The sequence below is a fragment of the Pinus tabuliformis genome, chromosome 4_1, assembly GCF_031772625.1.
Source record: "Pinus tabuliformis cultivar Carrire ecotype Pingquan chromosome 4_1, CPIR1, whole genome shotgun sequence".
In the NCBI taxonomy this organism is placed as follows: domain Eukaryota; kingdom Viridiplantae; phylum Streptophyta; class Pinopsida; order Pinales; family Pinaceae; genus Pinus; species Pinus tabuliformis.
Window position 1 is genome coordinate 745,729,256 of NC_142303.1, and position 27,822 is coordinate 745,757,077.

The window sequence follows — 27,822 nt, forward strand, 5'->3', positions numbered from 1 at the left end:
TTGTGTCGAATCTTGTTGTTAAATGCTAACTAGATCAAAGCTTAAATTAGGAGAAGGGGAATTGGCTGAAACTAACCCAGAAATTGGAAGAGTCTATTATAAGAGGAAAATGTCAGGAGAAAATCCCTTGGAATCAGACCTGCAATTCATGGATAGTTTTATGACCTTGAAATCCATGGTGGAGGAAATGTATAAGGACTATAAGAAACATAGAGATGAAGATTCATCAAGCTCCAAACAAGACAAAGGAGTAGAAGAATCTCTCTTCCATGACCACTCCAAAGGCAAAGGGAAAGAATAAAAATTCCTCACTCCTCCTAATAGCCCTGAAAATAAAAAGAAGACGTATTTGATTAAATTAGATGTTAAATTTGATTTACCAATATATGATGGAGAGTTGAATGCAGAGAAGCTGGATAATTGGATCAGACAGATTGATGTTTATTGCAGAGTACAGAGCGTTGACTCAGATAAGAGTAAGATCCAGCTGGCCAGCCTACGCCTTGGAGGCACTGCCTTGGTATGGTGGGAAGGCAAGACACAAGATGACATGAAGAAACATGGTAAGATTCTTTTTGTCTGGAGTGAATTTGTTTCTGCAATTAAAAATCAATTCTATCCACTAGCCTACATGCAGCAAGCCATGATGAGCTAGCAAACTCTTCGACAACTAAAGGGGCAAAGTGTACAAGGTTACACCCAAGAGTTTACGAAAAGAGCTTTGATTCTAGGAATTTCTTTAGACTCACCTGAGACTCTATTGAAGTATATGATGGTCTACACAGCTACATGAGGCACACTATCCTCATGTTTAATCCCACTAGTATAGATGAAGTATCCGTTCAAGCTACGCATCTCGAAGGTAGAGGTAAGAATGGGAACCCAGAAGTTGGGGGATCATCCAAACCCACTACAACCAAGAATAAGGAGAAAAGAAAACAGAAATGGAAAGAGAGGAAGACAAACATTGTACAGGAAAACAAGTCTTCATGCACTCACTGTAAGAAGGATGGGCATGATGATGAACACAGCCAGATTCTGCATCTGGAGCTGAAACCTAAGAAGTTTGAGGGCAAGAAGAAGAAGACTGCTGCAGCTATTCAAAAGGATTTGGGGTCAGACTCAGGAGATGAAGCAACAATCGCAGCCACAGGTATAAAAGGTAAAAATTCTAAAGCATCTACTAGTAATTATGCACAATCTATTGATAATGAAGAAAATGAGAAAAAAAGACGTGAGCTTTTTCATATTCGAGCTATTTCCAATCATCAAAAGATTGATACTTTGTTTGATAGTGGCTCACAAGTAAATTTAATTTTTGAAGCAATTGTAAAGAAGTTGGGATTGCTAACCACACCTCACAAGAAACCATATCCATTAGGTTGGCTATGTGATAAAGCAAAGCTACAAGTCACTAGACAATGTAAACTTAAGTTTTCTTTTGGGTTAGCATTTGTAGATGAGGTTGAGTTAGATATAGTTCCTTTGGATATATGTGGAATTGTTTTAGGAAGTCCTTACTTATATGATAGAAAAGATATTTTCTATAGAGCTGAGAACAAGTATCTACTCGTTAAAGATGGAATCGAATATATTGTAAGAGCTCATAAGCTCAAGAATAAATATACACTCATAAACTCAGGGTAGATGAAACGAATTGTGAATTCATGCAAACAATTTTTACTGATGGTTGTAAAGGAAAAGAAACCTGAGAAAACCAATGTATTTGAGGGCTGTGATGGTAAACAGCACACTGATTTAGAAAAAGTTGTTTCAAAATATGACGTATTGTTTCAAGAACCTAAAGGTCTGCCACCCAAAAAGGAAATAGTGCATGATATTAATTTGCAGCAAGATGCTCCATTGCCTAACATCGGAATGTACAGGTTGTCCGCTTTAGAGAATGTAGAAATCAAGAAGCAGGTACAGAAGTTGCTCGAGAAAGGGTTCATCAGACCTAGCACATCACCATGTGGGTCTCCAATTGTTTTGGTGAAGAAGAAAGATGGCTCATGGAGAATGTGCATTGATTACCGAGCACTGAATAAGATAACGATAAAAAATCGTTATCCCCTTCCTCACATAGATGATCTATTAGACCAGTTGAAAGAGGCTGTTTATTTTTCCAAGTTAGACTTGCATAGTGGCTATCATCAGGTCAGAGTTGCAGAGCAAGATGCATGGAAGATTGCTTTCAAAATAAAGCAGGGATTGTATGAGTGGCTGGTTATGCCTTTTGGCTTAACTAATGCTCCTGCTACTTTCATGAGAGTAATGAATGATGTACTCAGACCTTTTCTTGATGATTTTGTTATTGTATATCTGGATGACATTCTTATATTTAGCAAAACGTGGGAAGAACATTTAAAGCATGTTAAGCAGACACTGGATGTTTTGAAAAGAGAAAAACTTTATGTTAAACTCTCAAAATGTGAATTTGGCAAAACATCTTTGAATTATTTGGGACATATAGTAGGGGGTGGTGAATTGAAGATAGATCCCTCTAAGGTTGCAGTCATTGTAAATTGGCCTAAACCCAAATCTGCTACAGAAGTTAGAAGCTTCTTAGGAGCAGCACAATATTGGAGAAAGTTTATTTCTAACTTTTCCTTAATTGCAGCTCCCTTACATGCTTTAACATGATTGAACAAGGTGTTTCAGTGGGGAGGCAAATAGTAGAAAGCCTTCGACACCTTGAAAGAAAAGATTAGTACAGCACCAGTACTAGCACTGCCCGATCTTCAAAGACCATTTGAGATTGAAACAGATGCCAGTGACTATGCCATGGGAGCAGTGTTGATGCAACACGGTAAACCCATATGTTATCATTCTGATACATTTAATTATGTAGTAGTTAACTATCCTACATATGATAAAGAATTGTATGCATTATTACAGAGTGTGAAAAAGTGGAAACATTACTTAATGGCCAAAGAGACAAGTATACATACTGATCATCAACCACTTCAATATCTACACTCCCAAACTAAGTTGCAGCAATCAAGACATTATAGATGGATTGGTTTTCTACAACAGTTTCATTTAGTCATCAGATATAAAAAGGGCAGACACAATAAAGTTGCAGATATTTTATCTAGACCAATTATAAATGCATCTACTATACTTAAGCATAATTTAGTATTGCATGAAATCTACATTGAACAATATGCTCAAGATATAGATTTTAAAGATGTATATGCAACTTTGAGTCAAGGCAAACGGGTAGAAGAATTGGATTATCATATAAAGGACCAACTCTTGTATCATTGTGGGAAGCTATGCATTCCACAAACTAAAAGAGTAAAGATAATTCGAAAAGCACACATTTCTCTAATATCAGGTCACTTTGGTGTAAGTAAAACGGTTGCACAGCTGCAAAGATTTTGTTATTGGACAAAAATGAATGAGACAGTTTCTAGATATGTAAGAGGGTGTACCATGTGTGCTAAAAGCAAGCCCAGCAATATAAAACTAGGCTTGTACAATCCACTACCAGTTCCTTCTCATCCTTGGGAAAGTGTTTCCATGGACTTCGTTGGAGGACTGCCTAAATCTAGGAAAGGTCATGACTATTTATATGTTGTTGTGGATAGGTTCAGCAAAATGTGTATTTTAATACCTTGTAACAAACAAATTACAGCTGAACAAACTGCAAAGTTGTTCTTTCAGCATGTATGGGTTCATTTTGGATTACCCACTTCCATAATATCTGATCAAGATACCTGATTTGTTGGGAAATTTTGGTCAAGTTTATTTGAATTGATGGACACCAGGTTGAAGAAAAGCACAGATTTTCATCCGCAAACAGAAGTGGTCAACAGGACAGTGATCCAGTTGCTCAGAGGCTATTGCAGCAAGCATCCCAAACTTGGGATGAACATTTATGTTATGTGCAGCTTGCTTACAACCGAGCTAAACATTCTTCTACACAAAGATCTCCTTTTGAGACCTGTTTTGGTTTCACACCAAGGTCTCCCTTGGATTTTGTCTTTAGTAAAGACATAGTAGTTAATGGACACAATGATGTGGACAAAACAACCAGGTTCATTGAACAAATCCAAGAGATTCACCAGGAAGTACAAGAACAGCTGGAAAAGAGCCAAGTCAAGTATAAGGCAAGGCATGACAAGCATCGGATGGAGCATAGTTTCCAAGTTGGTGACCAAGTCTGGTTGTATATCAGAAAAGACAGGATGCAAGGTGAAGGTAAGAAGCTGAAGCCAATAAGGTATGGACCTTTCAAGATACTTGAGAAAATTGGTGAGAATGCTTTTCGCCTTGATCTACCAGCTTACATGCACATCTACTCAGTTGTTAATGCAGACAGCTTGAGACTATTTGAACCTTCATTAATTGAAGATCCCGAAGAGCAGAGTCAATTGCCTTCTATTGATGATATGTTACCTGAATATCTTAATGAGTTGCAGGAAGATATAGTTCTAGATAGGAAGGTAAGAACTACACGCAGAGGGGATGTTGAGTACCTCAGGATCAGACTCAAAGGTTCAAAGCCAAGCAGTGCGAAATGGATAGAAATTGAGCAAGCGAGGAAGCAATACCCTCACTTAATTGATGCTTGAAAGAAAACCAACTTTTGGTGGTCCAAAATCTTTTTCAGTGGGAAGGCCGTGATCCGAATTGGATCCTAAACTCTCTAAGTTTTCATGACTGTTTCAAATTATGCTAAAAGATTCAAGTCTTAGAAAAGATCAAAGCTATCAGAAGGAATCCTCATAACAATTGCAGTTGTGGCCAGAGCGGAGCAACGAGGACCCTCGGTCAAGCGCGCAAACCATTGGCCCATGGTAAAGCGCAATGGCAAAAAATTGGCAAAAACCGGAGGCTAATTCGGGAAACAGAGGTGGATTCTGATACGCGATTAGCGCTAATCGCGTATCGCAGGGTGTCCCCCTCAGTGAAGGAAAGCCCCGAAGCGCCTGGACCCGAAATCGCTATAAAATTCGGAAAAGTAACTGTTTTGGTTTCGTAGCATGGGATTCCCCAAACCGGCAGGATATCGAAAGGCTTCGAGGCAGTAAGAAGTTTTGACTGAGTCCCGCCCGATGCCACACATCGAGCGACACGCGTCCAGCGGATGAGAGAGAAAACCGCCTGCATCGGATGGGTAAACACTGTGCGACTTGTCTGCCCGATATGAAGGATGACCATAGGATCTAGGGGGCCCAGATCGATGACGGAGATACGTCCCGATGGCTGACCAGATTTGATAGGTCAAAAAGAAAGATGACAGGGATTTGAAGTCCGATGTGGATGATGAGTTGGTAAACGATTCGTGTTCGCCGAAAATCTTGAAGCAAACAGATTTAATGGCCATTCGAATATGATTCAGGGAATCTGACACCCAATTTGCTAGCAAACAGGTGGCCACCTCCTGCAAGGCGTTACCCAGTGATGATGACGCAGAGCAGAGGAATTCAAACAGACAGAGGAAAGGAAACCAGAAGGCCAGGAAGTGCAAACGAACAGTCAAAAGAACAGATTGGCTTTAAAGCCATAAATTGACAGAAGCAGAAGAGCAGCATACAGAGAGGCAACACACAGAGACGCAGAAAGCTAATAGCAGAGAACAGAGAGTAGAAGCTGAGCTAACTTGAAGGCAGCATCGAGCCAGACAGAGCCAGAGAGAGTCAAAGAGTCTGTGTACTCCATTGAAGGCTTGAGAGGTTCAAGCAAGCTCCTCGGTATAGGCCTATCATACTACTGTGACCCTCAGAGGTCGAGTTTCAGTAAGGAGAGTCTGTGCACTCCATTCCTACTGACTCCATTCTGTTTAGTGAGTCTCAAATCGAGCTCACTGTTGTAAAACTCTGCTTGAAAACATAATAGAGAGGCCACCACTGAAAGGCTGGACCAGGAGACGTAGCCCAGGAGCATTGGGTGAACTCCTTATTAAACTTGTTTTGTTTACATGTTTGACTGTTATGTTTTCTCTGATTGTCTCAGTGTCTATGTATTTCGCAATATTATCAATCTATTGCATAAAGTAACATAGGCACATCCATGCACATGAGTCTGTAATACCTTTCATTCTTTATCCTTAATAAATTCCAGATCAGGGAGCTACAACCCCTTGGATTTTGTATTAGATGATATGTTTACGAGTACATAGGCACCGGCCTACAGAAGGCTACAACCTTCTCTCTTCCTCTAGGGACCACGTTTCATAAATTTTTAGACTAGATACTCCTGGAACACAACATCATAATCTGAAGGCCATGTTTCCTCCAATTGTCATACTGGACCCATCAACAACATTGAAGCTCAAAATCAATCACTACTGTAATATATCCATCAACTATATCTACATCAATCAATTACTAAAACTAAATCTAAATAAACCAAACTCAATCAATCACTAACAACCTCTGAACCTCTGACACAACTGAATCAATCATTCTTTCATACTTTAACCAATCAACTGTAACAGATAGATCACTATAACCAGTACTCAGATCTGAGTTACATTATCATTCAGAATCAGTTGTCATCTTAAAACCATGCTTCAGATTGTATATGCTATTTGGCACAAGCCAACCTGCGTGTATACGCAGCTTCCCTTAAACAAACCAGCGTGTAGATCTACAAACACTTTGCTGCACTTCCAGACTTCAGACATAATCACACATAGAGGATAAAACATGTGTTAGTGATCAGATCTAGTCCATTCATTATCAGATCACATAATGATAAGTCATTATGATCCTGATTCATCCTTAGATTTCATCCATCAACACTAAAGCTAATCACAATCAACCAATCTGAATATGCAGAATCCTGTCACCAGAAAAAAGTCACCAGAACATAATATAGAACCTCAAATACTGCAACATTAAAAAGAACCCTTATAGATCATACTTCATAAGATATATGCGACATCCATAAGCCGAACCAGCATGTATACGCCCTTTTACCAAGGGAAACTAGCGTACAGATCTGCAAATTCCATTATGTGATGTATACGCTACTTTTGTATGCTGAATCAATGTGTATACGCTGTTTTACCAGGGCCAACCTGCGTACAGATCTGGAAATGCTAACTTAAAGCATCACAACTTCATTCATACCCAGATCATCACATTTACATAATAAAAACATGCATCAGTATTCAGATCTAGAATGTTCAATATCAAACCACATAATGATAATACATATAAGTCTTCATGATCCCGATCCATCAACTTTCATCAACCATATAGGTGCATCCTTAGTTCAGATCAAGCAAAGCATCAGAAACCCATAACCTGCATACTTGATCTCATACTTCATCAGATATTCAATACTTGCTTGACTTGGCCTAATGATCTTCTCCTCCTTATATAGTTTTAGGCCTTTCTCAATACCATGGACCAAAACCACTTAGGACCAATACCTTGGACCAATACCACGGACCAAATACCTTGGGTCAGATACCTTGGACCAAAATACCTTGGACCCAAAAACTTGTTTTCCCAAGATATACACGCTTTTCCTTCTGTGAAAGTGTGTGTGTATGTATACACTCCTTTTGTTCAATGAACCTGCGTGTATACACGGGTTGGTCAAGGTGAACCTGCGTGTATACACGGGTTGGTCAAGGTGAACCAGCGTATACCTTTCTTTCTTCATTCTATGTGGCCTAAACTGTAATTCTTTGCTGTTAACCTGCAGTACTTTGATCTTTCATCTGAGTGAGTTGCCATCAAGGACAACACCTGTATCATAATGCCAACAATCTCCCCCTTTGGACTTGATGCAATGTTAACTTGTTGCACTGTGAACTGTCATCTTAGTGAGTTGCCATTGTACATTACTTCTGAATTGATTCCTTTGAACTGCCTTGCATCACATCTGTTAACACAAATACCATGTATTCTTTCACATTTGATATTTCTTGTGTAGAGATTCATCTAGTTACCGTAAGTGAGTTGTTCTGCTACAAGTGGGTTGCCATCAAGTACAACACATATATCATAATGCCAACAATCTCCCCATTGGACTTGATGGCAACAACCAGACCAAGTCACTCTCCCCCTTTGACATCAAGGGAAAAGGGTCATGCTCCCCCTAATTGCATGCTGAAATCTCTGATTGAGCTCCCCCTTTGTTCATGCTGAGATGTACTGTATCATTCATGCTCACCCTGAGCATATGCGGAGTCTGCAAATATTTTTCAATAAAAATAACATGACTCTAAAACTCAACTATGTGAGTTTGACCTTCCTATCACCAATGACTCATACATACATTCATTCTCCCAACCAAGTGGTGATATACTTGACTCATCCACCCAACCAAGTGGGGATATACCAATTGTTTATACATGACTGAAATATTACATCATCCTTCCCATGCATAGTGGGGGTACAAATTACATCATCTGACCAAAAAAAAAGGGACTCATCAAAAGACTACAACAGACAGAGACAAATTATTATATCATGAGTCTTGATATGACCTTTACATTGAATGATATACATGACATTTATAACATAGACCAAATATCTGAACAAGACCATGATAGTCATCAACAACTATCATACTCCATGTATGATCTGCTCCATAAGCATCCATCAACAACATCCAGACCAACAACCTGTATATATCCATGTCAGTGTAGATATCATCAACCTGTGGCAAAGTATGTCTATATATAGATATCAACTCGTCCTCTTGATCCCATCAAGATCAACTTGCTTCGTTTCCTTCCATGAATCAACTCAGCATATGTCATATCTCCAAGCAGTAACAAAACCATTCACACCATATCATATGTGAAAACGCCATAGTCATCACATGATCTTTCACATCATCATTAAGAACTACATGATCTTTCCACAATCAACCATGTATCATCACTAGGGAACATCCCACATCTGATAATCATCAACCATGATAATATGTGAGTATCAACCTATCATCAGAAGGTAAGAACTCATCATAATTATGTGACTAAGTAAGCCATGTCTTCAAATAGCTATGTCTTCATGAGACCTATAATAACACCATTCTCTTGGCCAACCAACAATATTTGTCAATATGCAACTTAAGTAAACATCCATGTATCCAATATAGCAAAATGTATCTAGCAAACAATGAGCTCATGGTCATTTGTCAAGATTTCTTGATAATATCAACAACAACAATTCTTAACCATGTGAGAGCCAAGAAGTATAGAAATCATAACTACACCATATGAACTTTATGCATCTTTGAAGGTATGCTGACAGCAGCATAAAGGAAATGAGTGGCTTATCATTAAATAATGAAGTTGTGTACTCAAGCTTTGTACTTCTCTTTGTCCTTATGAAGATCATCATGTAAGCAACATATATGTACTATATGCATCATCAAGGAGTCATCCACAATTATCCATAAATCTGATTTGAACACCAACTATGTGACCCCAAGAATCATAGGAGATTTTGTCATGGGCAACTCATAACAATATCATAGCAAGATTTCTACCAAAGACTTCTAAACATAATGCCAACAATGCTTTATTAGAAGCATAGCATGTTCTCCCCCTGAACCTGTTCCACCTGTTTACTGTTAGATCTTATCATTGCATATATTAGTAAGTATCAAGGCATCATCATCAATTAGATATACATCAAGTTATCAACAACTTGTGAGGATCAAAAATACTTCTAAATAACATCCACAGATTGTAGTCATCTATCATCACGACATAAAAGATATCTGATAATTGTCTGAACTATATCAAATCAGTTTTTCTGAGTTTCTCCCACTACATTTTTCTCAAACCTTCATATACGCAACTGTGCAGCGTCAAACTCGCATATATACGTGACTTGTCTTCATGAAACTTGCATATGAGATTTAGAACATTGAAGTTTCATACTTTCGGCTTCTCTGGAGTCTGTCATGTCTATACACTGTGCCATGCCACATTTTTCTGACTGTACTTCCTTCTTCTTCCATATCTTTGAGTGTGATGATGTTTTCTTCTTTTGGTATGGTGCCCAATATTTTCTCCTGCATTCCTTTGCTATATGTCCAAGCTTGTTACATTCATAACATCTTATATGTTTCATATTTCTTCTATAGCAGTCAATGGCTTTGTGACCAAACATATTGCAAGAAAAACAATATCCTTTAAAGTACATGCAAGTTGATGATCTTCCTGCGTGATAGTCTTGAACCATTCTACTTCTACATCTTGCTACAACATGTCCATGATTATGACATATAAAACATTCAACCTTATTCGTTTGAGGAAATAACCGACTATCATTTCCATGGTTAGGAGTAAAAGATTTTCTTTGAAGGATTTCTTTCCTTGGTTGTTGATGGAGTTGACCTCTAATCTCCTTGTTGAGCATTTCAGGTTTTACATTAGAATTCCTTGCCTTAGTTTGTGAGCAAGATTCACCTTCAATAGATTCATGGAAACCAAGACTAGATTTGATGCAGGAGACCTTTGACTACTAAGAATATCATCCAATATCTTAGTACTATCTTGAAATCGTGAAAGCTTGTCCTTTTCTTCTAATTTACCTTTTAGTATATTTACCTCAACTTGATGTTGCTCTTCCTTTTCAAGATATAGCTTCTTCGTGATTTCTTCAGTTTTTCTTCCTTCTTCCATCTGTTGCCTTAATTCAAGAACTTCGTTTTCTTGTTTTTCAAGAGCTTGGAGTAGTTCTTCATTTTTCTTATTTGATTTTTCAAGATCTTCTTTTAGCGAGAGGATCTTAGCTTCAAGACTTTCATAGTAACAGGATCTATTTTTGAGTTTCTTGATTGTTGTGCTCCTTTCATTTACTTCATTTCTTAATGATGTCACTTCATCCTGCAGCTTTTGACATTGATCTTCCTTTTCCTTGAATTGCTTCCTTACTTTGTTTCCTTCCTCTAGTTGAGCTTTTAGTTTGGTAGCTTCTTCTTTGAAGGCACATTCCCTTTTGTCCAATAGATCTTGTTGATCTCTAATTTTGTCCGTAAGCCTTTTAAATTTTGCCTCTATTTGATATCTTTCTTCCTCACCCATAAGAGCAAATTCAGTTGTTTCGCTATCACTTTCATCATCTTCAAATGGATGGAGAAATGTATCACCAAAGGATAACAAATTCATACCTGATAGTTCTTTTGCTTGTTCATCTTCATTATGAGGTGATTCTGAATCTGAAGAGTTGCTTCCACATAATCCCTAATCGATTCTCCCACTGTCATAGTTCCTTTGAGATGTCTTCTTCTTCTGAGGCACTTTCTTCTTTAGCTTCTTTCCCATTGTTCTACAAATCTCCTTCAAGCGATCAAGCTTCTACCAAAGGACCTGCTCCAATACCAATTGTTGGAAATAATACTGGGGGGGGGGGTGTGAATCAGTATTAGCAAATCAATAACTTTTTTATTTCCATAATCAGATTCATATACGCTACTTCAGTTAAGGGAACTCGCGTGTACACGCAACTATGTTTAATGCAACTAGCGTATATCTAGCAAACTTATGATTCAGTTAATTCATCATATGTTGATGTTTAATCAATGCATCAGAACTTCATTAACCATATAAGCAGTAACTAGGTGCAGTAAAAATAGAACAGATCATCACACATAAGAAACACACATGAACACCATGATTTAAGGTGGAACCCAATGTGGGTGAAAACCACCTACTGTTGTCGTCTCTGTCTTCTTTTAAGATTAAGAAAAAATATTTACAACATTGTACTGGCGCAGATTCATACTAGTACGTAGGCTTCTACCTACAGAAGGCTACAACCTTCTCTAGTTCTCCAACTTCTACTGGAAGGGAGCTACAAACCCCTGGCTTTTGTACTGGGCGATATGTTTACCAGTATGTAGGCGTCGACCTACAGAAGGCTACAACCTTCTCTCTTCCTCCAGGGACCGCGTTTCATAATTTTCAGACTGGATACTCCTGGAACACAACATCATAATCTGAAGGCCACGTTTCATCCAATTTTCATACTGGACGCATCAACAACATTGAAAATCAATCACCACTGCAATATATCCATCAACTATATCTGCATCAATCAATTACTGAAACTCAATCTGAATCAACCAAACTCAATCAATCACTGACAACCTCTGAACCTCTGACACAACTAAATCAATCATTCATTCATACTTTAACCAATCAACTGCAACAGATAGATCACTTGATAGATCACTGTAACCAGTACACAGATCTGAGTTACATTATCATTCAGAATCAGTTGTCATCTTAAAACCATGCTTCAAATTGTATACGCTATTTGGCAGAAGCCAACCTGTGTGTATACGCAGCTTCCTTGAAGCAAACCAGCGTGTAGATCTGCAAACACTTTGCTGCACTTACAGACTTTAGACATAATCACACATAGAGGATAAAACATGTGTTAGTGATTAGATCTAGTCCATTCATTATCAGATCACATCATTAGACTTCATCCATCAACACTGAAGCTAATCACAATCAACCAATCTAAATATGCAGAATACTGTCACCAGAAAACAGTCACCAGAACACAATACAGAACCCAGAATACTGCAACATTAAACAGAACCCTTATAGATCATACTTCAGAAGATATACGCTACATCCATAAGTCGAACCAGCATGTATACGCCCTTTTACCAAGGGAAACCAGCATACAGATCTGCAAATTCCATTCTGTGATGTATACGCTACTTCTGTATGCTGAGTCAACGTGTATACGCTATTTTACCAAGGCCAACCTGCATACAGATATGGAAATGCTAACTTAAAGCATCACAACTTCATTCATACCCAGATCATCACATTTACATAATAAAAACATGCATCAGTGTTCAGATCTAGAATATTCAAGATCAAACCACATAATGATAATACATATAAGTCTTCATGATCCCAATCTATCAACTTTCATCAGCCATATAGGTGCATCCTTAGTTCGAATCAAGCAAAGCATCACAAACCCATAACCTCCATACTTGATCTCATACTTCATCAGTTATAAGTGCTTGACTTGGCCTAATGATCTTCTCCTCCTTATATAGTTTTAGGCCTTTCTCAATACCATGGACCAAAATCATTTAGGACCAATACCTTGGACCGATACCACGGACCAAAATACCTTGGACCCAAAAAATTGTTTTCCCAAGATATACGCTCTTTTCCTTCTGTGAAAGTGCATGTGTACGTATACGCTCCTTTTGTTTAATGAACCTGCATGTATACACAGGTTGGTCAAGGTGAACCAGCTTATACCTTTCTTTCTTCATTCTGTGTGGCCTGAACTGTAATTCTTTGATGTTAACCTGTAGTACTTTGATCTTTTATTTGAGTGAGTTGCCATCAAGGACAACACCTGAATCATAATGCCAACATGATATTCTCATGACTGATTTATTCCCTAATTTTTGGGGCTTGTTTGGTTCCATGAAAAGGGAACAACATCGACATTTTGATCTTGTAATTTCTAGTCATTTTGAATACAAAGCAATTCTGGTGATGTTCATACAAAGCTTTTGTTGAGTTTTTAACTAGTTTCCATTTCATCCCTGCGCCCTGCTAGGGAGGAAGGGCCCTCCTCTTTAGCAGGGATTGTAGTAGTAGTATATTAGCTATTTTGGTTTGTCTTTCTTTTAAGTGTGGATTCATTAATGTTGTTGTATGAATTGTAGTACTGATGCACTTTTGTTTTCAGATTCATTATATGTTACTACACAGGATTTGTTAGAACTATAGTATTTAAGCAGTTGATACAAGTTTATTAATAATGTGTGGCGTGCTTGTTCTTTGAGAAAAACATGAAGTGTGATGAGTGAATTTCACTCATGAAGAATGTCTTTTTAATTTTTGCATGAGTGCTTTAAGTTATGCAATTGTGTTCAACGGCATTTTCTTTCATTTCTTTCCTTGGTTGTTATGTATCGGCACAGATAGTGCAGACACCTTTGAAATAAACAGACTTAGCCTGGATGAGAACTAAGTGCTTGCGGTTCAGTCAAATTAAATCGTGATTAAACCAACACAACATTTTGGCACTGTTACTGGGGAAGGCAATTGATGATACAGTCAGCAAGTGTGTTTTGTTAGTATAGTGTTTCTAGTGCACAATTGATGGGTGGTAAGACGAGAGGTAAGAACCCGCGCATCGCTCTAACATACCTGAGCGGGCTGACCATTGTGATCATTAGAACACTTAGGTTGTTTAACTTTTGAATTTCTTTTTTAGAAGTGTCTTTAGTCCTACATACGCTGGGCAGTAAGACGAGGGGTAAGAACCTGTGCATCACTCTAACATACCTGAGCGGGCTCACCACTGTAACAACTGAGGCACTTTGAGTGTGAAATAACTACACATAGGGTCCATGTGTATAGTGTATGAACAGAAAGATTTTATTTGTTTTAGTTAAAAGCTGTCTATGAGAATAAACCTTATCTGGGTAATTCTACCCAGACTTTTTTAGATGTTTTTCGTGCATGTGATTTTGATGAGAAAAGCTTACTTTGTGAGATTTTTCTACATAATATGATTTGTGAATATGCTAGCCTGCATATGATTGTACGCATTTTCTCCTACATGGGGGACTTGCAGTTGTGTGCCTTCATCTCTTTCATGAGAAATCAAGTAGAATGGCATATGGCCATGAAGTCATTTGACACCAATGAAGAGAAGGCAACCTTGTGGATAAGAGCAGAACTAGGCATGGCTACTGAATTGAGGCGTGAATTTAGGAATTTTTTGAGTACCCTTGATATGAGGGAACAATAATTAATCTACAGGAGGAGGATTTCTAGATTTTTCCTCAACCTCTTTGCACAGCTGAAGAGTCAAGCATTGACTGGATGCCTTAAATGTACAGAGGCTGGTAGTGCAAGTCTGCAGGAGTGTGACCCTTTTGGGTTTCCTAATTTTGTGGCTATTGTTACACGAGTTCCAGAATATGCTCGATTGTGAATTCAATGGGAGCCTTTTGGACATGGCTTAAATTTAAGTATCCCTTGATTTGGCTTCCGATCGAAGAAAACAAGCCCCATTACTGATTGTATGATTATGAACAGTAATCATGGCCGCATCAGCTGATGGCTACTCAGGGCTACAAACTAGTTGGCAAAGACTGCTAGTGCTTATAACTTGATAGATTTACAACAACAATACAACAACAGTATCTAAGGATTATGCATGAGGACATGCAGTTGCTTCAGTTGGGGGGAGATGTTGGGTGCAGGTTTTAAGCATATCTTAGACACTTATTTCCCCATTTTTTTATCATTCTCTCTCTATAAACCTATGAAATTTACATCCCAATTACCATTTTACGTCATTATAAGAGCAATCCTTTCTCAACATATTATTTTGCCATCTTTCGTTAAATATCGAATGAAGTGATGTCTTTTTTAGATGGCTAACCAAGGTAATTGTGGGATAAGTTTTTTGGTTATTTTTCTTTCAAGTGTCTCCTACAACTAAGGACTAAGGATGAGCATATGTTGTTGTTGCTCGTTGTTACACTTCGAGGATTTGTTGTTACAGTCTAAAGTTTTGTTGTTACACCTCGCGTTGTTGTTACATCGAACTGCCTAAGACCGTGGTTGCTATCTTCAAAGACAATTGTCAAGAATCATGAATTATCTACGGACGGTCAAAGGATATCAACGGTTATGATTGTGGAGATGGTGTAACTTGAATTGGTCTTTTGTTGGAAAATTGTTTATAATTCTTTCTATTTTTCTCTTAATATTGATCTGCATGAGAGTCGTGAGATTCTCAAGATTGATTTGTTCCCTAGTTTTTGGGGCTTGTAAACCTTATAAAAAGGTTTGGTTCCATGAAAAGGGAATGAAAACACAGGAACATCATCGACATTTTGATCTTGTAATTTCCGATCATTTTGAATACAAAGCACTTATTGTGATGTTCATACATATCTTTGTTGAGTTTTTAACTAGTTTCCATTTCATCCCTACGCCCTGCCAGGGAGGAAGGGCCCTCCTCTTTAGCAGGAATTTTAGTAATAGTAGATTAGATGTTTTGGGTTGTCTTTCTTTTTAAGTGTGCATTCATTATTGTTGTTGTATGAATTGTAGTATTGATGCACTTCTGTTTTCATATTCATTATATGTTGTTACACATGATTGGTTAGAACTATCATATTTAATCAGCTGATACAATTTTATTAAGGATGTGTGGTGTGCATGTTCTTTGAGAAAAACACGAAGTGTGATGTGTGAATTTCATTCCTGAAGAATGTATTTTTAATTTCTGCATGAGTGCTTTAATTTTTGCGATTGTGTTCAACAACATTTTCTTTCATTTATTTCACTGGCTATTATGTATCAACATAGATAGTGCAAACACCTTTGAAGTAAACAAACTTACCCTGGTTGACAATTAAATTCTTGTGTTTCAGTCAAATTAAACAGTGATTAAACTGACACAACACTTTCCCTGGACATCATGTTGCTCATGCTGATAAGCCATCAGGGTGATTCTGGAAACCAATGTCAATGCTAATCATTATCCTGATGCCAATTAAAAAACTTATGGAGATAGGACTCCTGCTATAAGCATGGAACCCATAAGGAAAACAACATCTGCAATGGGCAAGCTAATTTTCCTTTGATGTGCATATTTTGTGAGACAATCCTTAACTGTTTTTTTTTTCACCTAATAGTATGCATCATTTTCCTCTTTCTAATAAGCAGTATCTTCATCATGGTTTCCTATGATGCCTATATTTGATTAACAACAAGAATGACTTGGTCATTCAAGGCACACTTAAGATGTTCTTTTTCCGGTGTAGCATGCTTCCTCCTCCAAAATTTTATGATTCTTTTCTCTTGCTTGGTTGACAACTCATTAGATTGTTTAGGAACCCATTTCAAACTGCAATCTATAGCTATATGTCCAACATTATGACATTTGAAGCATTCTTCTCTAAACATGAATGTTGGAACATAATTTCTTTTTTGTAAATGTATTGGAGTATTTTCCTGCAATCTTACTTCTGGGTGGATGATAGGGATCCTTATATATGTCCTTTTTATGTGCCCTACAATCCTTTTCCATATGCCCAAAATTTGTACAAGAATGCAAATAACCAAAAAATATAGCATGATACCTGGAGGATGGAGCTTTCCTTGATGAACTTCCGAAGTATTTCTACCTTGAGATCCTTTGATGATATCCATTGCCTCTTGCCTTCTTGACACCTTCTACACACCTTCTTGGAGTAGAGTTTCTTCTAAGGTTATCTTTATTAAACTGCTTTCTTTTGTAGGAACAATGATAATCAACATTTCTTCCAAGCTTCTCCACATCCTTGTTGTTTGATGCATTAGAGTTTGCATCATTTTTGCATGAGGGTTCACCTATATAACCAAGACCTGATTTATCAAGGGGGGATATTTAATGACATATGATGTCATCTAAGGCTTGAGAAATTTTCAAGTTCTTATTCAACAAGTCAACTTCTTTTCTAAGAGAGACAATTTCTTCTTTCAACTCTTCACAATCTTCATCTTTCATAACTAGTTGGTTCTTCATTTCTTCCATCATCCTTTTTACTTCACGTGCTTTAATTTTCAAAGAGATGACATTTGATTTAAGTAAGAAAATATCTTTGTGCTTTTCTTTTAGTTTACATGCAATAACCTTTTTATCATTTTCTGCTTCATCAACTTGTCTTTTGAAGAGGACCAAGTCTTCCATTAGATTTTCAACTTCAACTCCTTGCATTTGTTTCATTGCTTCCTCTAACTATGATTTAAGCGAGGAGACCTCTTCCTTGTATTGACCAATTTTTTCTTTAAGTTTTTTCAAGTCCTCGTGTCTTTCTTCAAGATGGCTTGACAAAATGTCTTCCAAGTTTCTTTGCCTTATCCAATTGATTTGTCATGTAGATGACTTCTTCATGATGCCTTTTCTTGTTTTATGGAATTCTTCCTTATGTTTGTTGAGATCCTCATCCTTTTCTTGTACTTGAAGCTTTAAAAATATAACTTCCTCCTTTGACTTGTCAAGGTCATGATCAACATTTTAACTTGCTTCTTGAGTTCCTCATTTTCCTTTTTTAGAGTGCTTATCTCTTCCAAAGCAACTACAAGATTTATCTTAAGGTCTATTTCAATTTCAACTTCAAATATGTGTTCATCATCATCTTCTTTTATGCAATTCGTGCCTTCATATTTGCTTTCATTTCTCTTCTTTGGTTCATTTTCATTCTTTTTGCCATCATCTTCTTGATCAGAGGTCACTACCAACAATCCTTTTGAGTGAAGATTTTTCCAAATCTCTTTTGCTAATGAGAATTTCTCCACTTTGACCTTTATAGGATTTGGTAGGCCACTCAAGATAGCTTTAATAACTACTACATTATGTTCCTTGGAGTCTTCTTCTTCGATTGTACTTCCGATAACCACTGATTCCCAAACTTCAAAACCTTGATCCATTAATAAATTCTTCATCCTTGCCTTCGATATTCCAAAGTTTCCATTGAACAAAAGAGCTTTCTCAATTTGGTTATCCATTGAGGAGGTGACACCTTCAAAGGGTTTGAAAGCATTCTTCCTTGACTTTTCCATTTGTGTTCTAAGGATCTACCTTAAAGCTGTTAGGTTGTGAGTGAAGTTACTGGTTCTGATACCAATTGTTTGGAATCATGATTTCCATTAGATCAAAACCCGGAGGTGTTAGTCGACAATCACATCGCCAAAGATAAGGATTCATGAGATGTGGTTAGTAAATGTTGTGAAACACACAAGGAGTGTTGGTTTATCCAATGTCCAACATGACAGATAATGGTGTCCAGTTCTTCAACGAGTGGCAGTTGTGACAACCACAACGCTACCCATTTTGGGGCCAGGCAGGGGGAGGCAGGAGGGCCTCCAGTAGGTGGTGCATGAGGCGATGTTCCCCAAACTTAGGTGTTTACATGATGTACCAGGGGAAGAACCTGTTATGGGGATGCTCCCTTTATTTAGATGACTCATTTTTTTGGTGATGGCTAACCGATGTACAAAAGACATTATTTTTGGATGATATATATCAGATATATTTTTTTCAACTCTCATGATGTGTATTTAAATATGATGCTTGTATACATGTGATGTGTCTGCATTTTATTGATGTGATGGCTCATTTATATGTGCTTTATATGGCTCGATGATGACTTGTATGTAATGCTTTCCAGTTTAGGATTTTATTAATGATGTGGTTAGCAACATGATTTTGACTTCAAGGTAAATGTGCAAATGTGATATGATTAAAACCATGTGATATCTATTGTGCATGCAGATATTTCCAAAAAGGAAAAGGGTCACAAATGTTAAAGGTTATGTTCAATTGTGATACAACAAGTTTGGAATCAAGAAACACATGCACATGATTGATACCTAACCGGGAGGCGTCAACCAAAAGGCCTATGACAATGTCGTATTCTGCTTGATTGATAGTGGTTGGCCCAAAACATATGCCATTGTGGGTGAGAATCGTCTTATCAAGAGAGTTTATGGCCGAGGCTACTGCTGCAAGATTTTGCAAGCATCGAGAAGCACCATCAGGGAACCCATGGTGGTAAGTTGTAAGATAATCCCTTTGTGATACATGATGAGAGTATATTTTAGAGTACATCAATGATGAGTTGACCATAAAAATAAATCATGGTACATTGCTACATCATAAGGCCAAACTTAAAGTTATGGATGGATTTTTTTGAGATAGAGCCCATTTATGGGGTCTTTGAGACAAGTTCCATTAGGCTCTGCTAACATATAGGCGCCTTTCAAAAGGCAATGTTTAATGATGTAGGTTCCTTTCCAGAAGGTCTCGAACTTTTCAGGTCCTAGTGTTTCCTTGGAAACATTGTACTAGAGTAATAGATCCACCTCGTTAAATGAGTGAGGGGTGACATTACAATTGAAGGAGGATTTCATTCTCTTTTTATGGGCTTCATTGTGTTGGAGCGATTCTCGTATACTTTCGTCAATGTATTCAAATCGGACGAGCCTTTGCTCTAATGGTGAAGTGTCTGGGAGAAGCTCGGTGGTTGTGGGATCTATCACACGATCAGGGATCTCTCACTCGATCAGGAGTACAGATTCGAACCCATAGACTAGGTGAAATGGAGTGAAGACTATGGATGCTTTGATTAAGGTAAGGAAAGATAAAAGGGCTAAGAAAATCATGTGATGCCAATTTGTTTTTGTTTGTTCACCATACGATATAACATTATCTTGAGGACCTTGTTGACAACTTCTACCTGATCGTTGGACTGGGGGTGGTATGGAGAAGAAAACTCATGGGAGAATCCAAGGGGAAGATATAATTCTTTGAAAATATCATTCTTGAAATGTTTGCCATGGTTTGAGACTAGTTCCATAGGAACATCGAACTGTGTGATGACATGGTTGAAGAAAAATCAATGGTATCAGCAATAGTATTGGATGTGGGCATAACTTCAACCCACTTGGTAAAATAGATGACGATGACTACTATGTACTTATGGCCATTCTCGGATGGTGGCCTGCAAGTCATGTTGAAAATGCAGCAAGAAAATCTAGTTTTAATCTTACCTTGGTCAAAGTAGATTAAAAATTGAATTTCTATTTTAGCAGAATACTTGGAGGTAGTTAACTTAGGTGACACGGAACTTGTCACTTAGTTAACTTAGTAAATTCAAGTTGGGAAGCTTGAGTTCAGTTCTACATGATTGATTGCTAATTTGTAGCAATCTACTTTAGTTAATTTGAGTTATTATTAGTTTAACTAGTTCTAACTGTCAAAAGAACTTGTGGAGCTCAAGCTATGGAAGTGGACCTTCAACCACACTCAGTGATCAACTAGTTAACTGATCAATCAACCCAAAATAATTGTTGCATGCAGAGAATACGAGTTACCCATTTGAGATGGAGATTACAAGGCATTGTACTATCAGTTGTAGCATATTCCAATGTGTACTAGTGGTGCATGCAGTCAGAGAACTACCTAAGGCAATTGTACAATTCTAGAGTGTGAAATTCCTAGAAAAATAGGGGCAATTTCCCAAGCGAACAATGCTAGGAAATAATAGCCTGTAAGGCTTGAAATTAGCTAAGTGCTATCGAGGTTCAGTCAATCAGGCAAAGGGATAGACTATACACTTGCAGGGTGTGCTCAAGCCTGAACAAGCATTGTATTTCTTCTCTATTCTCCGATTAATGCAATATAGATAGTAAGGGGTTTTGAGTATTTTCTTTCCCCTAGATAAATCTCTATGTATGTGTGATGTTTCCTTTTGCATGTCTGTGATTCTTGTTTTAGATGTTGAATTAACTTTCACAGATCAGTAGAGTAGCTTCAAGTCTTGTGATTTAACAAATTTCATGAGAAGTATTGAATCTATATATTAATTTGTACATGGTATTGGAGTTGGAATCATTGGGGAGAATATATTTCAGAATTGTCATTGCAAGAGGTTGGAATTTGCAGATCAACGTTACAGGGTTTCTTCAGGACTGAGAAGATGGATTTCAATGGACATAGGCTCCAGTATGCCCTTGAGGGAAGCTCAAATTATGTTGCATGGAAGGACTTCATGGAGGAAGTACTAGAGCATAATGCATTGAAGGAATTCATTGATAATGATATTCTGAAACCAACAACATTTGATGCAAAGGATCTAGAAGAATGGAAGAAGTGTGTTTCTAAGGCGAGGAGGATCATATCTAAGGGAGTACGAGACCATATTGTTTCAAATATCCATAGGAAAGAGACTTCGTATGCAATATGGCAAGTCTTAACAGAATTGTTCCAGAATAGTAGTGACCACCAGAAATTGGCACTCAAGGACAAGCTTCGAGATATCAATATGCAGAGGAATGAGACCATTCCACAGTACCTGAGCATACTGACACAACGTCATGATGAACTTGGTCAAGTTGTTGTTACTATAAAAGAGGATGATTTGGTGAGCCTAACCCTTCTAGGTCTTCCCAAGAGTTGGCACAACTACCAAGATTCAGTGAACAGGAGGGAGAAACTACCAAACTGGGAACACTTGTGGTCTAATTTGGTACAGGAGGAGATAATGTGAAATACCAGAGACAAGACTTCACCCAAGGGTGAGGATGAGGAGAATTGTGCCTTGGATGGAAAGGAAAATAAAGGGAAAGGGAAGAAATCCCAATCAAAAGTACAATCGAGTGGAGGGGGTGTAGTGTTGTTTTAATCAATCCTAATTGACCGAGAATGCAACATTTAATTGTCAACCCAGGGTAGGTCTTGCTATTTCAATGGAGTTCACACTGTTTGTTACGATACACTACAACCAAGAATGAAAAATAGAAAGAATAGTAAAAGATGTCGCTTAATCAAATTGATGAAATCAAATCATTCATGTAGAAATAAAAACACTCCATAAAATTGAAATCACACGTCGCAGCTACCAAAGTAAGGGCGTGCCACACAATAACTAATATCTACACCAGCTGGTTGCTACCATTCTGTTGATTAACTCAGTGTAACAACATAATATAAATTGGAACAGAAGCGAATGCAATTCACAATTTGTACAACAAGAAGAAGAAACCATATGAAAAAATAAACAGACAATAATGTACATTACCTCTACACTTCAGTCCCTACTAAAGAGGAGGGCCCTTTCTCCTTAGCAGGGGCACAAGAATAACACGAAATTAATTAATGAATCAGCTGAAAAGTAGTAACAGCATCACCGTAGTGATTTAATATTAAAAATAATTCAGAGTTACAGAAGCGGAGTAACAATACTCTTTTATATGTCATCCTTGTACATAAGAAATCTAGTTTCTTTTATAATTATTACATGCCCAAAATTAGAAAATAGCTTAGTCATGAGAATATCAAGATTCTCATGCTGATAAAAAATAAAAGTAGTTACAACCTATTTGTTAAAATTGGCAACTAGGGCCAAACTCCATGTGGGTCATCTTATTTATGGCAGCTGATATTTTTCTTGGATCCCTCTCATCAAGAAGTGTAGGATTTATCTAAAGATCATCCGATTCCGATAAGTATTTATGAAGATATGAATTTATTTTGATTATGGACAAATTGTCAAGTCAGCTAGCAACTTATGTAGGCTTAGAAGCCCAACAATCATGTCTATTCAACCTCTACGCTTTAGTATAAATAGAAAAGGACTTGAAGTCATTTGACACACACTCTTCGTGCAATCTTCTCCTCTCCACATGTCTTTGGGTTTTGGTGGAGGAAAGACACTAAGAGTATATGCTAGCCTAAGTAAAGATGATGCCCTAGCCGCAGTAAGGATGATTCCCTAGCCACAGTAAATCTATCTGCAGCATTTAAGGGTGCCCTAGCTGTAGCATTTGAGGGTACTCTTGATAACAATAAATGATGATCTAATGCAGCAAAGGGAGGCACTTATACGCAGTCTAGAAGAGACTTAATTCTGCTAAGAAAGGAGGTTCTAAATGCAACCATAAGATGCCCTAAGTCACAGTTAAAGGGAGGCTCAATACGCAGTCCATGAAGGTCCTCAATTACACAGTAATTAGATTCTTATACGTTGTTCTATACGTAGCAAGAAGAGGGACTTCGCTGTCCCTATAGACATAGTCATGGAAGATGATTATCACTTTGAAGAGAGGCACTTATGTTGTCCTAAAGGAGGCTCCTACACAGTCCTAGGAGAACCTTTAACGCAGGTAAGAAGATGCCCTAGGTGCAGTTCAGTTGGTGCCCAATCCGCAGTCATAATGTGCCCTAGCCGCAGGCTTATGAAGAATCCTATACGCTGCATAAAGGAGGTCTAAACACTGGCAAGGGAGACCTAATCTTACGCTGCCCTTAAGTGCCCTAAACGCTGTCCTGAAGGAATCATGAAGAAATCATCTAGCCGCAGTCAAGGAGGATGTATATACACAGCTAGGACAGACCTTCTATATGCTACTTATATGTTGTCCTAAGCCGCAGTAAGAAGGACTAGAAGAGGCCCTCATCTCAGACTTGAAGGTGCTCTAATCCACTGTCACAACTACAACTATCTAAGGGAGCTTCTATACGTTGCAAAGGAAGCTGAGTAAGAAGACACATATCAGCGTAAAAGAGCAGCATGGAAATTCTTGTAACAACATATTAAATATTGTTGTTCTAAGGCATGAATAAGGTACGTTTGGGAGCAGCTGTCACTAGATTAGAAGACAAAGGGAAACACTGCTATTTAGGTTCTTGTTTAGGCTTGTTGAAGAAGTCTACAGCTACAACTAGCTGCTTTGCTAGGCTGCAAGCCATAGCAAGCAGCTAAGGCTGTTCCAAGGCAGTACTACAGCTTACCTTGAGTTCGAATGACAACATGGATTAGGAGAGACTCTCCTAGGAGAACTGAAGCCCTTGAAGGGCTTAGTTACCTAACAGCCTGGAAGCATGATGTTGAATACAGCAGTAAGCATGGTGCAACAGTGACACTATGTACGGCAATGATGAACACTGGGTGCAACACAGTGCAACACGGTGAGCTACAGCTCATGGACAACATGCAGCACAATGATAGGTGAAGGAGTCACCTTGGAGAATCAGTTGAAGCAACATGTCTTCAACTGATCTCATGTAGAGATGATCTACTCTCTTATCTAGAAAGTCAAAGTGTTGACTTCTGTTGTAAATGTACTTTCTCTCTCTCTTTGCTGAACTATTGAAGAACATAAAAGAAGAATTGATCAAGGGTTTCCCCACATTGGGGTTTGTCCCTGGCTAGCGCCACATCCTGTGTCCTCTTGTCTTGGCTTTTCTTCTGCGATTTATATTTATGTTCTATCTATAGTTTACTTTAATGCTGATGTGATTGCTAATCCGGAAAAGATATTGAGCTAACTATGAAAATTGAAATAAATTGCTCTAGCATAGAACATACCTAAAATTAACACTATTTATAGATACAAATATACGTTGGTTAGGATTGCAACCACTTGGGTCTGTTGCTTCCAAAATAAACAATTCCTAATGCCGACAGCTGTCATGTGGAATAGTACCCACACTTGCCAACTCCAATGCAACAACATCCTGTGAGTGAATAGCAGTTCGGGATGTAACGACAATCACTAGCAACATCACCCTTGGTGTAACAACGGTCCTTTGTATCAGCGCGTAGTGTAACAACATCCTGTAACAGCATTCAATGTGTAACAACAACTTGTAACAACATACAGGGTGTAACAACGAACTGCTCTACCTTGCTCTGTAATTGATCAGCGCTGCTTGTTTACTCCATAGCCTTGTTCCCGTGAGAAACACCTGAAAATGAGAAGAGCTTCCAAAATACTCCTCCAATTCTCACCCCAATTAGACACAAAAAGGAATAAAGTATTGTATTATTCAGCAAAATACGACAAAATAACATGACAATGGAATAGGTTATAAAAGTGAGAAAAAGGGTGATTAATCATGTAAAGTTCATAGGCCTGGAGGATAAGAGGATCAAAATTGGGGAAAGAAGGTGCAGAAAATAGGTAAAAAGTCACACCCAACATCTCCCCCCAACTGAAGCAACTGCATGTCCCCATGCAGAATCTCAGCTTCTCTTGCTATACCCCCGATGCAAGTCTATAAAATTGTAAGCACCAACAGTGTCTTCACCTGGAGCTCTGTACCCTTGAATGGCCATCAACTGACATGGCCAAGATTCTTCTTCATAATCACATAGGTGGTAGTTCGGCTGATACTCCTCTACTGGCAACCAAATCAAAGGAAATTTAAATCTGAGCCTGATCCAAAACGCCCCCAATGTCTACACGATCTGAGCATACTCAGGCACCCGTGTAACAGTAGCCATGAAATTTCTGTATTGAGAAGGATCCCCTTCTTGCAACCCAGCGCTGCAGGCTTAGGTGTGTTTAAGATACCCTGCTAGCGCTCGACTTTTCATATGGGAATGCAAATTAAGGCAAATCCTCACAATCATTTTCCTATAGATGACTAACTATTCCCTGATCTCTGGAGTGCTCAGGAACAACTTAAACTCACGCCTGAGTTCATAGACTGTTAGGCCCCTATACTACTAGCGTAACCACTTATTGTTATTAGTACAACCCCCTTATTATATTGTTGTGCCCATGTAGTCCCCATATTGTTATTATTGTGCCCCATAGAAGCCCACTATTGTTATTATTGTGCCCTTACATTATTATTGTTATGTCAGCTCTGATTATATTATGACCCCTTAGACTCCTATATATAGAAAGGAGGCCTTGTCATTTGTATCATCCAAGAATTGTTCATTTGTGTAATGTAAAGGAGGTTTCCCCCTCGAAGAGGCTGAATTCTAAGGCGTTGATATATCTTTTCCGTCTTTTGGTGAGCTGGTTTCATAACATTTGGTATCAGAGCTTTGGATTCTAGGGTTTCACTATTCCAAACAGGTCATCGTGGTATTTGTGCTATAACTTTTTTTCTGCGACGTTTCAGAAGCTAAAAGAAAAACCCATTTGGGTTGAAATCGTTATAAACCTCTAGTCCGAATTTCATATCTTTTCACACTATATTTGCAGAGATGTGATCTAAGGAAGTTGGCCTTTTTGCAGACTCCTGAATTTCATTCCAAACAGGTGACCTGGGGAAAATCGTCATAACTTTTGTTTTGAGCATCAAATTTAAATTTTGTAAGAAGCTATAGAAAGAGGACGGACTGTAGTTTCCTGTGTATATTTTCATATACTAAGGTGAAAACAGTGACACGTGGCACTCCATACAAGTTTGCTCTTCTTGAAAGGTATATAATCAGGTCATCTTGGGAGATTGTGCATAACTATTTCTTGGATAATCTAAATTCGATCAGACTGGTGGCATTGGAAAGAGGACAGAGAGGGCTACTGCAGGTCGCAATTTCAGAATTGGAAGATCTGAAATTACAAAGTTACAGTCATTTCAAGATCGAGCTCCTAAAATTAAGAAAAAGCGAGATGAGGAAGTTTAATGGCAAGGATCCGGTAAATTAGAAACTACATATAGAGAAATATTTTGATCTACATGGTGTACCACTGTTACAAAAGGTATGTATTGCATCTAATTATTTAGAACCAAATCAATTTTTATGGTATAAAGTGCTTTGTTATCGTAAACCACTTATCACGTGGTCAATTTCCACGGAGGAAATGATAACACATTATGAGGATATAAAGACAAACACCTTCTTTAGCCAATTGATAAATCTCAAACAAAAGTGTTCAATGGAAGAGAACATTGAGGACTTTCAAAAATTGAATATAAGGGAAAATGATATTCCAGAGAAGCAGAGGATTGATGTCTCCATAGGGACTTTAAAGGATAACATTCAACATGAGGTTCGTCTTTGGGAACCTGATTCGTTGGAGAAGGCATTCAAGTTGGCAAGAAAAGTGGAAAGCAAAATTATGGAAACAATGAATTCTACCCCTCACAACTTCAAACATGGAAGTGTTGTTTCTCCTAGCATTCCACAACCTACAAGGGTTACACCACAACAATTGGAAGAAAAAAGAGAAAAAGGGCTTTGTTACAATTGTGATAGAAAATGCACTAAAGGTCATAAGTGTGCTGAGAAGAAATTATTTTACATAGATTATGAGGAGGAGGAAGAAAAGGATCAAGAAACATAAAAAGAAGAGAATATACGCCAGGACCCAACCCCAGAGAAAGAAGAAATGAATCCGACCATATCTTGTAAAGCATTGGCAAGAATTACCACTCCTCGAACTACCAAGATAGAAGGACATATCAAGAAGAAAAATTTTCAAGAAGTGAAAGATCACATCGAGAAAGAAGAAATGAATCCAACCATATCTTGTAATGCATTGGCCAGAATTACCACTCCTCAAACTATCAAGATAGAAGGACATATCAAGAAGAA